Raw genomic sequence first — 13,889 nt, 5'->3', positions numbered from 1 at the left:
TTCTTTTGCCTAGATGAAAGGAGCTTGAAATCTAGGCAGACTCACAAAGTACGCATGAAGCACAAGCAGATTTTTAATGTCACCATCTTTCCAAGACTGGGAAGAAAGGGGAAAGCACCAAGCCAAAAAGGGAAGTGAAGGGGTGGAATGTGTCACCACCTGAGGATGGGTGGGGTCAGGGCTGCCTCATCCATGAAGTACCATTCATGTGGACACTGAAGATGCTTTACTACGCTTCCTTGCCACCACTGTGGATCTGAACATATATAGTCACATTCTAGCGTTGGGTCTCCCTTTGACATCTACAGTGTGAATCGGCATACCCAGGAGTTAGTCACTGACCAGTATAGTGGAGGGAGGAGACAAGACCTTCAGTGAACCATATCACATGAACTCCGTTGGCTAAAATGTAATGTGGGATCTGACCACAGGTAGCCTTCTGAAAAGCGTATTTATTATAGAATTAATATAATAAGGGATTACCTAATACAATGTCTTAGACACTTAGAATAAATCTCCCTATTAATACACCACCCCCCCACACACATAGTCCTTCTGGGTGTAGAGGCTGCCTTTAGTCAACAGGCTTGAGCAACGGAATGTAGAAAGAGCCCACAGTGACCATCTGTCTAAACACAGCAAGGCCCATCGGGGAACCCACCTCAAAATATCTATAGGACCTAACCAACCAATGGGCTACTTACAACCAGGCACAGTTACCAAAAAAGGGAAAATTCTGTATGTCCCAATATCTCCTCATCTTCCCCCTTTTTAAAATGTTTTATTTTTGAGAGAGACAGAGTAAGAGCAGGGGAGGGGTTGAGAAAGAGGGAGAGACAGAATCCAAAGCAGGCTCCAGATTCCAAGCTGTCAGCGCAGAGCCTGAAGCAGGGCTCGAACTCGGTGAACCATGAGATCATAACCTGGGCCGAAGTCGGACCCTTAACCGACTGAGCCTCCCAGGCAACTCTGCGTCCCCCCTCCACCCCCCTTAAAAACAGCCTCCTTCCACTGCCCTGGAGTCTCTCCTTTGCCATCCTGCCTGCAGCGCCTCCCTTTATGGGTGTATAAACTTCTATCGCTTTTGTTCTACCCCAGGTGAATCCTTTCACTGTCCTCGCCACTGGCTTCCACCCAGTGGAGTCACCCCACATCTGGAGGCCCCCATCCAATCGGGAGAGACACCACACTAGGTAGGGTGAAAGGCCACAGTGCCTTAAATTCTAGGTAGTAAGTGGTGGTCACCTTCTCGGTACAAATGTTCCTTCTCTTTCTCCTCGGCCACTACCTCGACCGTCACAGTGGATTGGATCCGGCATGATCCTTTGACTAGAGACCGACCCTCCAGCATTAGGAGAGTGAAGGACAGTGTGTACTCTTGCTTTGGGAGCAAGGGGCACCAGTATCAGGAATCTTATAATGGAGACCTCCGCTTCTGCACATACTTCGTCCACTAAGGATGCTATAATAAATTGCTACCAACTGAGTGTCTTAAAAACAATACATTTGCTCATTCACCGTTCTGCAGTCTGGAAGTCCAAACTCAAGCTCCCTGCAGGGCCACACTCCCCGCTCAGGTCTCCGAAGTCGACCTTGCCCTTCCCATCTTTAAGTAACTGCTGATGCTCCCTGGCTTGTGGCAGTAACACCACTCTCCACCTGCACCTTCACAGGATCTTCCCTCTGTGTATGTCTCTGTGTGGCCTTCTCCTCTTACATGGATACCGGCCATTGGGTTTAGGGCCCATCCTAATCCGGTATCTCATCTTAACTAATTACATCTGGAAAGATCTAATTTCCTTTTTTTTTTTAATGTTTAGTTTTTTTTGTTTGTTTTTTTTTTCCACGTTTTTTATTTATTTTTGGGACAGAGAGAGACAGAGCACAAACGGGGGAGGGGCAGAGAGAGAGGGAGACACAGAATCGGAAACAGGCTCCAGGCTCCGAGCCATCAGCCCAGAGCCCGACGCGGGGCTCGAACTCCCGGACCGCGAGATCGTGACCTGAGCCGAAGTCGGACGCTTAACCGACTGCGCCACCCAGGCGCCCCTTAATGTTTAGTTTTTGAGAGAGACAGACAGAGCGTGAGCAGGGGAGGGGCAGAGAGAGAGGGAGACAGAATCTGAAGCAGCTCCAGGCTCTGAGCTGTCAGCACAGAGCCCAATGCAGGGCTCGAACTCAGGAACTGTGAGCTCATGATCTAAGCCGAAGTCAGATGCTTAGTGTACTGAGCCACCCAGGCGCCCCAAGATCTTATTTCCAAATAAAATCAGATTCTGAGATTCGGGGGGAGGGCATGACTTTTGGGTGGGCACTATCCAACTTACGACGCTGTTTATAATCGTACTCTTTGTGTGTGGCTGTTTACACTCTTGGCTCTGACTGGTTATTGGCAATTTAGCAAACCTGAATATGTTGATCCTTGATACGATTACTGCACCTACTGGCTCTTGCCACCTCAGCATTGGACTGTTTTAGAGAAGTTTTAGAGAAGTTTTTAGAGAAGTGCAAGTGACACGGTTATTTTGACACTATTAAGATATGAGCTAGACCTTACCAGGATGCAGGCAGCCTTTGACATCTGGAATTCATAAAAAGCTATAAAAAAATAAAATAAAATAAAATAAAATAAAATAAAATAAAATAAAATAAAATAAGAAAAAAAATAAATAAAAATAAATAATAAAATAAAATAAAACAAAAAGCTGTGCCTGCTTGGCTCAGTAGATAGAGCAACTCTTGATCTTGGGGTCGTGAGTTTGAGCCCCATATTGGGGATAGAGTTTACTTAAAAAAATGACTAGGGGTGCCTGGGTAGCTCAGTCAGTTGGGCGTCTGACTTTGGCTCAGGTCATGATCTCATGGTTTGTGGGTTCGAGCCCCACATCGTGCTCTCTGCTGTCAGTGCAGAGCCTGCTTCGGATCCTCTCTCTGCTCCTTCCCCACTCACGCTCTATCTCTCAAAACTAAATAAACATTTAAATAAACAAAAAAGAAGCTATGGCCAGGACTGAGACATAATTTACAAACATAGTTGCTTTACAGTTCACACCCTGACTCTGTTATGCTTTACAACAGACCTGAACCAATATTAGAATCATAGCGGGGCGCCTGGGTGGCTCAGTTGGTTAGCCGTTTGCCTCTGGATTTCAGCTCAGGTCATGATCTCATGGTTCATGAGTTTGAGCCCTGCATCGGGCTCTGTGCTGGCAGTGTGGAGCCTGCTTGATATTGTCTCTCTCTCCCTCTCTCGTTCACTCTTTCTCTCTTTCAAAGTAAATAAATAAGCTTAAAAAAATTACAAACAGAATCATAGCAAACAAGCATATTCCTTAAGTATTTGCTAATGTTGCAATGTATCCAATCCCCAAGGTTATGTCCAGAGTCCCATAAAATGTCCATAGCACGGAGTCTTGCCACGCAGGGAGAGAGAGAAAGCTCCATCCATTTAATCATTAAAGATTTTATTTATATTTATATTTTAATTTACTTACTTTTTTTTGAGAGAGAGTGCACAACTGCTAGAGGGAGAGAGAGAATCTTAAGCAGTCTCCACACTCAGAGCAAAGCCCCACACGGGGCTCAATCTCCCAACCCCCAGATCATGACCCAGGCAGAGATCAAAAGTCAGACTCTTAACCGATTGAGCCACCCAGGCACCTCCCCCATTTTATTTTTTAATTTTTAACTAATCTCTATACCCAACGTGTGGCTCCAACTTACTACCCCAAGATCCAGAGTCACATGCTCCATTGACTGAGCAGCCAGGTCTCCCAAGTGCGTCTTTGTACCATGTTTCTCTTCGACGTACCATGCCCGGTGTCTATGAACGTTTGTGATACCCACTCCTACGTCTGTTCTGTTTTCAGTTCTTCCTAATGGCCCATGGATCCTTTGATGATGTTGCTACAAATCTTCTTCATCTCTTAGTTCACTTGTCTCTCTTAAGGAAGGCATAAACATTCCTGTTGGCTCTACTCTTCGTAGATGCAGGTGAGGTGAGGTTTTAAGCAGAGGCTCAGGCCCACCAAGTCCATATCCGGTCTTTTGTTCTTGGTGGTATTTCTCTGATAGGGTGAGTCTCCCCATTCAAGATCCCTTGCAATTATGTCAGCCTCATTCGGGCCATCTTGAAGGGTCGTGTAGCTTTCTTTACTTCCATGCAAACTTGGACCATTTCTGTCTCATGATGGCTGAAGTTGGGCTAATAGGACGTATTTTAATTTTATTTTTTTAAGTAATCTCTACACCCAACATGGGGCTTGAACTCACAATCCCAAGATCAAGAGTTGGCATGCTCTAGGGACTGAGCCATCCAGGTGCCCCTAATAAGATGTATTTTAGGGGGCGCCTGGGTGGCGCAGTCGGTTAAGCGTCCGACTTCAGCCAGGTCACGATCTCGCGGTCCGTGAGTTCGAGCCCCGCGTCAGGCTCTGGGCTGATGGCTCGGAGCCTGGAGCCTGTTTCCGATTCTGTGTCTCCCTCTCTCTCTGCCCCTCCCCCGTTCATGCTCTGTCTCTCTCTGTCCCAAAAATAAATTAAAAAAACGTTGAAAAAAAAATTAAAAAAAAAAAAAAAGATGTATTTTAGTTATTGTGAAATGTCCATGGGTCTATATCCGATCCTGGTTTGATCCAAATGAGGTGTTCATCACCTTAGCAATTAGTTGTGAAGTCAATCTGATAGGTTATGGTCAGTCTATTTACAGGTAAACTGGGTACACAGTGTCAGATAAATAGGATGGTTATAACGAAGTCATTGAGGGTGGTCAATGTAAATGCTTTGTTGTTTTTAAGTTTACTATGAGAGAGAGAGAGCAAGACAGAGAGTGCACACGTGCATGAGCAGGGGGAGGACAGAGAGAGAGGGAGAGAGAGAATACCACGCAGGTTCCATGCTGTAAGTGCAGAGCCGGAATCAGGGCTCAGTCTCACGAACCATGAGATCATGACCTGAGCCAAAATCAAGAGCCACACACTTAACCAACTGAGCCACTCAGGCGCCCCAAAGTAAATGCTTTTATTCTGAAAGAGGTAACGTAAGAATCTTGTACTTGTAGTTTTATTCCTCAATAATCTTTAATGTCTTTCAGCTTGATTATAGGACTGTATTTTTTCTTTAAGTAGGCTCCATACCCAATGTGGAGTTTGACTTCACAACCCTGAGATCAAGGGTCGCATGCTCTACTGAGTCAGCCAGGTGCCCCTAGAGGACTGTATTTTGGTTGTTTGAATAGTTCTAGGGTGTCAGGATAGTTGCTTATTATGTAATTTAGACAATTTATTCTGCCAGAACACTGTTCCATTTTCTATTTATTTCACCCCAGGCTAGATTTAGGTGTTTCCTTAGTAACCCATTAAACTTTTTTACCATTCCTGCTTCTGTAGGATTATGAGGCATAAGATTTTCTTCTTACTGCCCTAGACTCATGTCCTTATTGTAATGTTTGTTTCCTGGCTTGATTCTGTGGCCTAGGGGGTTCCACAGATACTAAGTGTCTGTATGTCTGGTATTATGGATTTCGCATCAATGTAAACCCCAGTCCTGAGGAAGTATCCACCACAGCCATTTCCTTTTTCCTAGTGACTCGATCAAGGCTCCAGCACGTTCTATCTACCAGATTCATTTTCTGCTAGCTCTTCAAATTGTGTGCCCCCTTTTCTATTGTCAAGTGACATAGAAAAGACTAGCAGATTTGACAATGTTTTAGTATGTGCTGTTTTAGGACTAACTCTCTCCCATCATCATCTAATTGATAAGTTTGTCCCCAACTGTCCATTTGCTTGGGGACCCATCTAGCTAGTATTTTGTCAATTAACCATTTTTGATGTTATCTTTCCAGTTAATTTCTCTACTTTTTTATTGTATTTTGCTTCTTGAGTTTTACCTCTCTAGGTGCTGAGACATGATCTCCTAATGTGTCAGACTGTCAGACCTGATGTATGTTCCCCCATATTGGTTTTCTCCATACTGATTACCCATTCATGAGACAATTATTTGTTTTCCATTTGGAGCACCAAATTATTAGGCCATTGGCTACTGCCCATGGATCATAATTCAGGATAATTTCAGGGTCTCCTTCGTGTAAGTTCTGACTTATTGGCAATTGTACTTATTTTATTTTCATGTTTATTTAATTTTGAGGGGGGTGGGAGGGGCAGAGAGCAAGAGGGACAAAGATCCAAAGCAGGCTCTGTGCTGACAGCAGAGAACCCCACTGCCAGGCTCGAACTTTCGAACCATGAGATCATGACCCGAGCCGAAGTCAGATGCTTGACCGACTGAGCCACCCAGGCGCCCCACTGGTACTGATTTTAATTCATCATATTGAGCTGCCTTGTCTGTCCCCTACCCACCAGAGTTCCTCCTGTGGTTGTATTTAGGGCTGCTGCTTTGCCCTTGATCTCTTGTGGTATGAGTGAGGCACTCCTATCCTTGAGCCATCATATCAGCTGTGTCCTAGTGTCAGCTCAGACCAGGAGGGTGGTGGATGAGGTCTTCCATGCCCTCTTTGCTCATGGGGCAAGTCTGGCAAAGACTGAGACACTGCCTTCTCAATGGAGGACGCTGTCGTGTCCTTTCCCTTATATATCGTTTCCATTCGGGTGAATAAGATGTTGTGGTGACCACTTTGTGTCTTTGTAGCTTATACCAAGACGTGTTACTTGGTTCTTGTTTTGGGACTCCCATCAGTCCCTCTGTGTCTGGTAATGCAAGGAATGTAATCAATGCCCCTTTTTCCTTTTTTTAAAGATTTTATTTTTTATTTCTTTTATTTTTGAGAGAGAGAACGTGCGTGTGCAAGCTGGGGAAGGGCAGGGGTGGGGGTGGGACAGAAGATCTGAAGTGGGATTTGTGAGGATAGCAAAGAACCCGGTGTGAGGTTTGAACTCAAGAACCATGAGATCATGACCTGAGCCGAAGTCAGGCGCTTAACTGTATGAGCCACCCAGGTGCCCCCCAAATTTCATTTTTAAGTAACTTCTACACCGAAGGTGGTGATTGAACTCACAATCCCGAGATCAAGAGCTGCTGGCTACTGAGCCAGCCAAGTGCCCATCTCCTTTTTTTCTATCAGGTTAACTTTCTGTATCAGAAAAGTTCTTTGGGGGCACCCGGGTGGCTCAGTCAGTTGAGCACCGGACTTCGGCTCAGGTCATTAACTCACAGTTCATGGGTTCAAGCCCCGCATTGGGCTCGCCGCCCCTCTCCCTCTCATGCTCTCTCTCTCTCAAAAATAAATAAACGTTAAAAAAAAAAAAAAAAAAGGACATTTGTCTTTAATGTTTACTTATTTTTAAAAAGAGATGATTAGGGGCGCCTGGGTGGCTCAGTCAGTTAAGCAACTGTCTCTTGATTTTGGCTCAGGTCGTGATCTCACTGTTCGTGAGTTTGAACCCCACATTGGGCTCTGTGCTGATACTGTGGAGACTGCTTGGGGTTCTCTCTCTCCCCGCCCCCCGCCCCTTCCCTGCTTGCTCTGTCTCTGTCTCTCTCAAAAATACACAAACTTTAAAAAATCTCATAAAAAAAATAAAAAGAGATGATTATACCGGCCTCAGGGCTTTTCTGGAATGAAGGTATTCAAGGCCCCAGGCTTGAAATTGGCATCCACGAACAGTTATTTACCAGTAGCTTATCAAACTGTAAGTTGCAGGAAAGAATGTGACAGATGAGATGTGACACCCCCAAGTGCAGAAGCATCAGCCCATATTCCAGACTCAGAGAGCATCTGAGGGAAAGAGCCCTTAGAGATGATCCAATCTGCTGACCCATTGGACAGAATAATAAAGGCACATCAACTGGGCAGGACAACTGTCGTTTCCTCCAGTTACCCAAACATGTAGGGAAGACACCTAGGACTCAGAGCTGAGATGCCCAGCAAACGCTTGGCTTCTTGAAGGAGCTGCACTATCTCCAGCCTCTAAGCTGAGGGGCCTCCCAGGGCCTCCCAGAAGGCTGTTTCTAGAATGCACAGCAAGGTTCCACATGCTCATATTGGCTTTGACTGCCCCCTAGGGGACATTTTTCTCCAGATCCTTGGGTACCAGCTGCATTCCCCCAGCAAAAGGGTTGGGGTACTGTCCAAGCTTGCTGGCCCTCTCCTCTTCTCTCTGTTCACTCCCATGGTCCACTCACCCCGGCTTGTGACTTTACATAACGTCCACGTGCCAACTGCTCCCTAAATTATATCCCCACCCACACCTCCCCAGCGAACTCCAGACTCAGAGATCCAACAATCGCGTGCCATCGCCAGTGGGAATTCTAACGGTCATCTCAATCGGGATGTGTCCAATGCTGATCTCCCCATCCTCCCCCATCCCCAAGTTATGGCAACGCCGTCCTTCCCTCTGCCAGGCTGAAACCCAGGATGCCACCCTTAACTCCTCTTTCCTTCACACCCAAATCCAATGTCAGCAAATCCCATCGGTTGTACCTTCAAAATATGTCCAGAATTTGACCACCTCTTGCCATCGTGGTCCAAGCCACCATCATTTCTAGACTCATTAAAATAGTCTCCTATATGGTCCTGCAGCATCTGGCCCTGCCCAGTGGTTCTTGTCTCAGAGAGAAAGCCAAAGTCCTTACAATGGTCACTAGGGCCCTGAATGATCTAACTCATCTCCTGTCACTCTCCCCATCACGGCATTCACTCTATGCTATTATTGCTTGTGTCAGGCATGCTCCTGCCTCAGGGCCTTTGCACTTGCTCTTCCCTCTGCCTTGCATCTTCTTACTTCAAAGAGCTACATGGCTGGCTCCCTCACTTCCTTCAGATCTTTACTCAAAAGACCCTTCTCTGTGAGGCCTCTGTGAAGCCTTTCTATCAAAATTTCAGCATCTCTCTGACATTTCATTTTTCCCTGTCTTGCTTTGTTTTTTCTTCTTAATATTTATCACTATTCCATACACCATACATTTTACTCATTTATCCTCCACTGGAGTACAAGTTCCACAAGAGAACTTATTTGTTTATTTTGTTCTCTGAAATATCTCCAATGCCTAAGATAGAGGTTAGTGATGTTTGAAAACGGAGTTTACGTCTTTCTTTTAATTTAGTCTTCCCAATAGGCAATAAGATACTTTAGTATGGTCTTCATTTTGTAGATGAGAAAACTGAGGCACAGAGAGGTTAAGCTACTTGCCCAAGGGTCACAGAGCTAGGAAGTGGGACCCAGGGGGAATACTCTACTTCTCTACTTACTAACCTTATTTATGACCATTATCTGTACTCAGATTTATCATCATTTAAATGAGGCCCATAAGAATGCCCTCTTTGTGGGATCATTGTGATGATTATGCGTGATAAAGCGTGCCACAAGGTTATAGCCAGTACCTGGAATGTTGTAAACACTTGAGAAGTGGTCCCTACATTAAGTTTGTCCCTAGTTCATGAAAGGTAGGAATATTTTCTGCACAAAGCCTGGTCAAGGAGATGAGAAGTTACATTGTTTTTTTTTTTGTTTCCTTTATTTTTAAAAAAAATTGTTAAATTAAAAAATTTTTTTTAATCTTTCTTTATTTTTGAGAGAGAGAGAGAGACAGCGCAAGTGGTGGAGGGAGGGAGAGAGAGGGAGACACAGAATCCAAAGCAGGCTCCAGGCTGTCAGCACGGAGCCCGACACGGGGCTTGAACTCACAAACCACAAGTTCATGACCTGAAGTCTGACGTTTAACCGACTGAGTCACCCAGGCGCCCCTGTTTGCTTTAAATGCTTATTTATTTTTGAGAGAGTGCATGTGTGTGCGTGTGTGTGCTAGTGGGGGAGGGGCAGAGAGAGAGAGGGAGGGAGACAGAGAATCCCAAATAGGCTCCGCTCTGTCATCACAGAGCCCCATGCAGGGCTCGATCTCAGAAAATGTGAGATCCTGACCTGAACAGAAATCAAGAGTTGGAAGCTGAACCTACGGAGCCACCCAGGTGCCCTGGGAAGTTACATGTCACTACTATGGTCATTCCGCTCTGTTTTTCTGTGCAACATGCCTTACCCACACCAGCTAACGAGTTCCCTGTGACTATGACATGTACTCAGTCCTCTGCTTGGAATATTTAGTACAGTTCCTGCATGGAAACTCCTTTGTGTCCTTTAGGGCTCAACTCGGGAATGCCCTCCTCTGGGAAGCCCTTCCTGACTTCCCCAGGTACCTCACATTCTGTTGTAGTAAAGATCGTAACTTATTTAATGATTGCTTTTTGTTTGTTTATTGATGTGCTTAATCTGAAGGCTCTACCAATCAGATTCCTGAGGGTCAGGTTCTGTGGGTCCTGAAGCATAGAAAATTTGAAGGCACTCTTTAAAAATTTGAATTTACAGGGGCGCCTGGGTGGCTCAGGCGGTTAAGCGTCTTGATCTCGGCTCAGGTCATGATCTCACAGTTCATGAGTTCGAGCCCCACGTCGGGCCCTGTGCTGACAGCTCAGAGCCTGAAACCTGCTTTGGATTCTGTGTCTGCCTTGCTTTCTGCCCCTCCCCCACTCATGTTCTGTCTCTGTCTTTCTCAAAAATAAACATTAATTTTTTTAAATAAATTATAAACACAAAACCAGATTTGAAAGTGAATATTTAGAATGAGAAAAAAATCATGACAACTTTTTTTTTTTTTTTAATTTTTTTTTTTTTCAACATTTTTTTATTTATTTTTGGGACAGAGAGAGACACAGAGCATGAACGGGGGAGGGGCAGAGAGAGAGGGAGACACAGAATCGGAAACAGGCTCCAGGCTCCGAGCCATCAGCCCAGAGCCTGACGCGGGGCTCGAACTCACGGACCGCGAGATCGTGACCTGGCTGAAGTCGGACGCTTAACCGACTGCGCCACCCAGGCGCCCCATCATGACAACTTTTAAGGTTAAAATAACTGACAAATAGCACAAACAATATAAATCCAAAACAATAATTTTTCTTGTCCTTTTTTTTTTTAAGTGTTTATTTTTAAGACAGAGAGAGACAGAGCATGAGTGGGGGAGGGGCAGAGTGAGGGAGACACAGAATCCGAAACAGGCTCCAGGCTCCAAGCTGTCAGCACAGAGCCTGACATGGGGCTTGAACTCATGAACCGTGAGGTCATGACCTGAGCCAAAGTCGGACACTTAACCAACTGAGCCACCCAGAGGCCCCAGTAACAATTTTTCTTAATCGATTGCCCAACACTGTTCTGTAATACTCTCTTACTTTTTTGGCTACATACTCTTGTCACTTGTGTGATAACTGTATGATATTTTCTTTTTTTTTTTTTAATTTTTTTTTTAACATTTATTTATTTTTGAGACAGAGAGAGACAGAGCATGAACGGGGGAGGATCAGAGAGAGGGAGACACAGAATCCGAAACAGGCTCCAGGCTCTGAGCTGTCAGCACAGAGCCCGACGCGGGGCTCGAACCCATGGACCGTGAGATCATGACCTGAGCCGAAGTCGGACGCTCAACTGACTGAGCCACCCAGGCGCCCCTTTCTTTTTTTTTTTTTTATGTTTTATTTATTTTTGAGACAGAGACAGACAGAGCATGAGCAGAGAAGGGGCAGAGAGAGAGGGAGACACAGAATCTGAAGTAGGCTCCAGGCTCCCACCTGTCAGCACAGAGCCCGATGTGGGTCTTGAACCCGTGAACTGTAAGATCATGACCTGAGCTGAAGTCAGGCGTTTAACCCACTGTGCCACCCAGGCACCCCATATTTTCTATAACAGGACTAGAAAGATAATTCAGTCTTTCCTCTAGCATGATTGATCAAAATTAGTTTTTTATTGGGGCACCTGCCTGGCTCACTCGGAAGAGCATATGACTCTCAATCTTGGAGTTGTAAATTCTAGCCCCAAGTTGGGCATACAGATTGTTTAAAAATAAATAAACAAAAAAATTAGTTTTTGTTAGTGATCATTTACATTTTTTTCTTCAGCTTTGCATTTTATTATTGATATGCTTATTTGTGCCCTTAAGGATTGCTCTCAAACTTGGGATAAACTCTACCCACTGTGAGCTGAAAGATTTGGGAGGATTTTCCATAGAGTAGCTTCTGGCTTCATATATTTCAAACCTTATTTCTCCTCTAACACCCTCACACCTGGCGGGCCAGGCATGATAATGACCTCTGATTCTGTACCTTCATATCACAACACTGGGGAGGACAGCACAACGGGTGTGAAGGGCATTCCTGGAAATTACTTCGGAGCATCCAGAAATAATAAAACTCTACCTGGAAGAAGCTAGGACCTCATTAACACATCCTTCCAAACCCAAACCCAAACCAACCTCCATTTAGCCAGATTACAAAAATGCCCATGGCATTGAAGCGAGGTGTGATGGAGGAGATGGGGTGGAAAGAGACAGCGAGCGGTCTGAACTGACTGCGATTAGAACATCTTACTTCTGCAAATTTTACAAAAACATAAAACCCCACGCAAATAATGTGTCCTAAATCTTCAGCTTCACAGGCTTCGTGGTAAATCCGCTCCTGCTGAAGTGGACTTGGGTCCTCTCAGAGTCTCCCCCAGGCCCAGCCTTGGACAGCACATACACAGTAGGGCAGAAAGGTAGCATCGAATGTCAGCTCTGGAAGGGACAACTGTTACAGAGCTTTGGGGACAGTGGTTTTAACTTTCTCAGAGAGTCCTGGGACTCTGAAGTGGGGTCTCAAGGCTTCAATTAGGGACTTCTTCACACATGGTGCACCTTTGTTTAAATAGTAATGACATTAAGCGTCATCACCCAGCACTGGGCACTTTACTATGTAAAAGACACTATTCTTTTTTTTTTTTTTTTTAAGTTTATTTATTTTTGAGAGAGAGAGAAAGCAGGGGAGGGGCACAGACAGAGGGGGACAAAGGATCCAAAGTGGGCTGACAGCAGACAGCCCAATGCAGGACTCACACTTATGAACTGTGGGATCATGACCTGAGCCAAAGTTGGATGATTGACTGACTGAGCCACCCAGGCGCCCCCAGACACGATTCTAAGTACTCCCCCTGTATCAACTTACTGAACTCTTACAACAAACCTAGGAAGTTGGAACTATCATTACCCTAGTTTACAGGTAAGGAAACAGACTCAAAAAGTTCCAGTTTTATATATTAATGTTCCATGTAACATACGTTCTGAAAAAAATTATTGTTTTTCTTTAAGATTTTATTTTTAAGTAATCTCTACACCCAACATGGGGCTCAAATCTACAATCCTGAGATCAAGAGTCACATATTCTATTGACTGAGCCAGCCAGGCGCCCCATGTAAAAAACTGTTCTAATGACAAATTTTGGAAAAACCTGAAATGGTCCAAGCTCTTTCTTTTACACCTGGGGAAGTTAAACCCAGCAAAAGGGAAATCATATGCGCAATACTACCCACCTATTCTCATTTTCTGGATTCCTGCTCCGCGCCAGGCACTGTGCTATGTATGTCCTAGGGCTTCAGAGATCAACAAGACCCTTGTGGAACACAATTTTAGTTGGGGGCCAACGGATTATATACACAAGATATAAGTAAGCCAAATAATTCGAGTGCTGAGATAATAAAGGTGGGGAGATGTGACTGAGTGATAAGGAGGGAGAACACTAATTCAGATTGAGAGCTGGTCTAGGAAGTGTGGTCTCAGGAGGTGACATGTGAGCTGACACCTGAGTGACCTGAAGAAGCCAGCCATGGAATGCTATGGCAGAAGAGCATTCCAGGTGGGAGGGAACTGTGAGTACAAAGGCCCTGAGGTAGAAATACTTTTTGGTAATAGAATGAACTCCTTCATCATTTGCTGCCTTTTTAGAGCCCTCAGAGTGGCCCTTAGATGTCCTGGGCTTCTCTCAAGCTCAGCCCTAAGATGCTGACTTGTCCAGAGAGCAGGTCTCTGAGGCTGCGGGTGCCCCTCCCAGAAGCCTTGTGGCTGAACCGGATCTGAGTTTC

General features: G+C 45.1%; 1 protein-coding gene across 1 annotated transcript in view; it reads right to left on the bottom strand.

Annotated features, from left to right (window-relative positions):
- Positions 1 to 13,889, bottom strand: part of USP48 (ubiquitin specific peptidase 48) — a 115,626-nt gene that overhangs the window by 99,232 nt on the left and 2,505 nt on the right. The window lies entirely within an intron of this gene.

This window comes from Neofelis nebulosa, chromosome 2 (assembly GCF_028018385.1).
Source record: "Neofelis nebulosa isolate mNeoNeb1 chromosome 2, mNeoNeb1.pri, whole genome shotgun sequence".
In the NCBI taxonomy this organism is placed as follows: Eukaryota; Metazoa; Chordata; class Mammalia; order Carnivora; family Felidae; genus Neofelis; species Neofelis nebulosa.
This window is presented reverse-complemented; position numbering and strand designations above follow the sequence as displayed.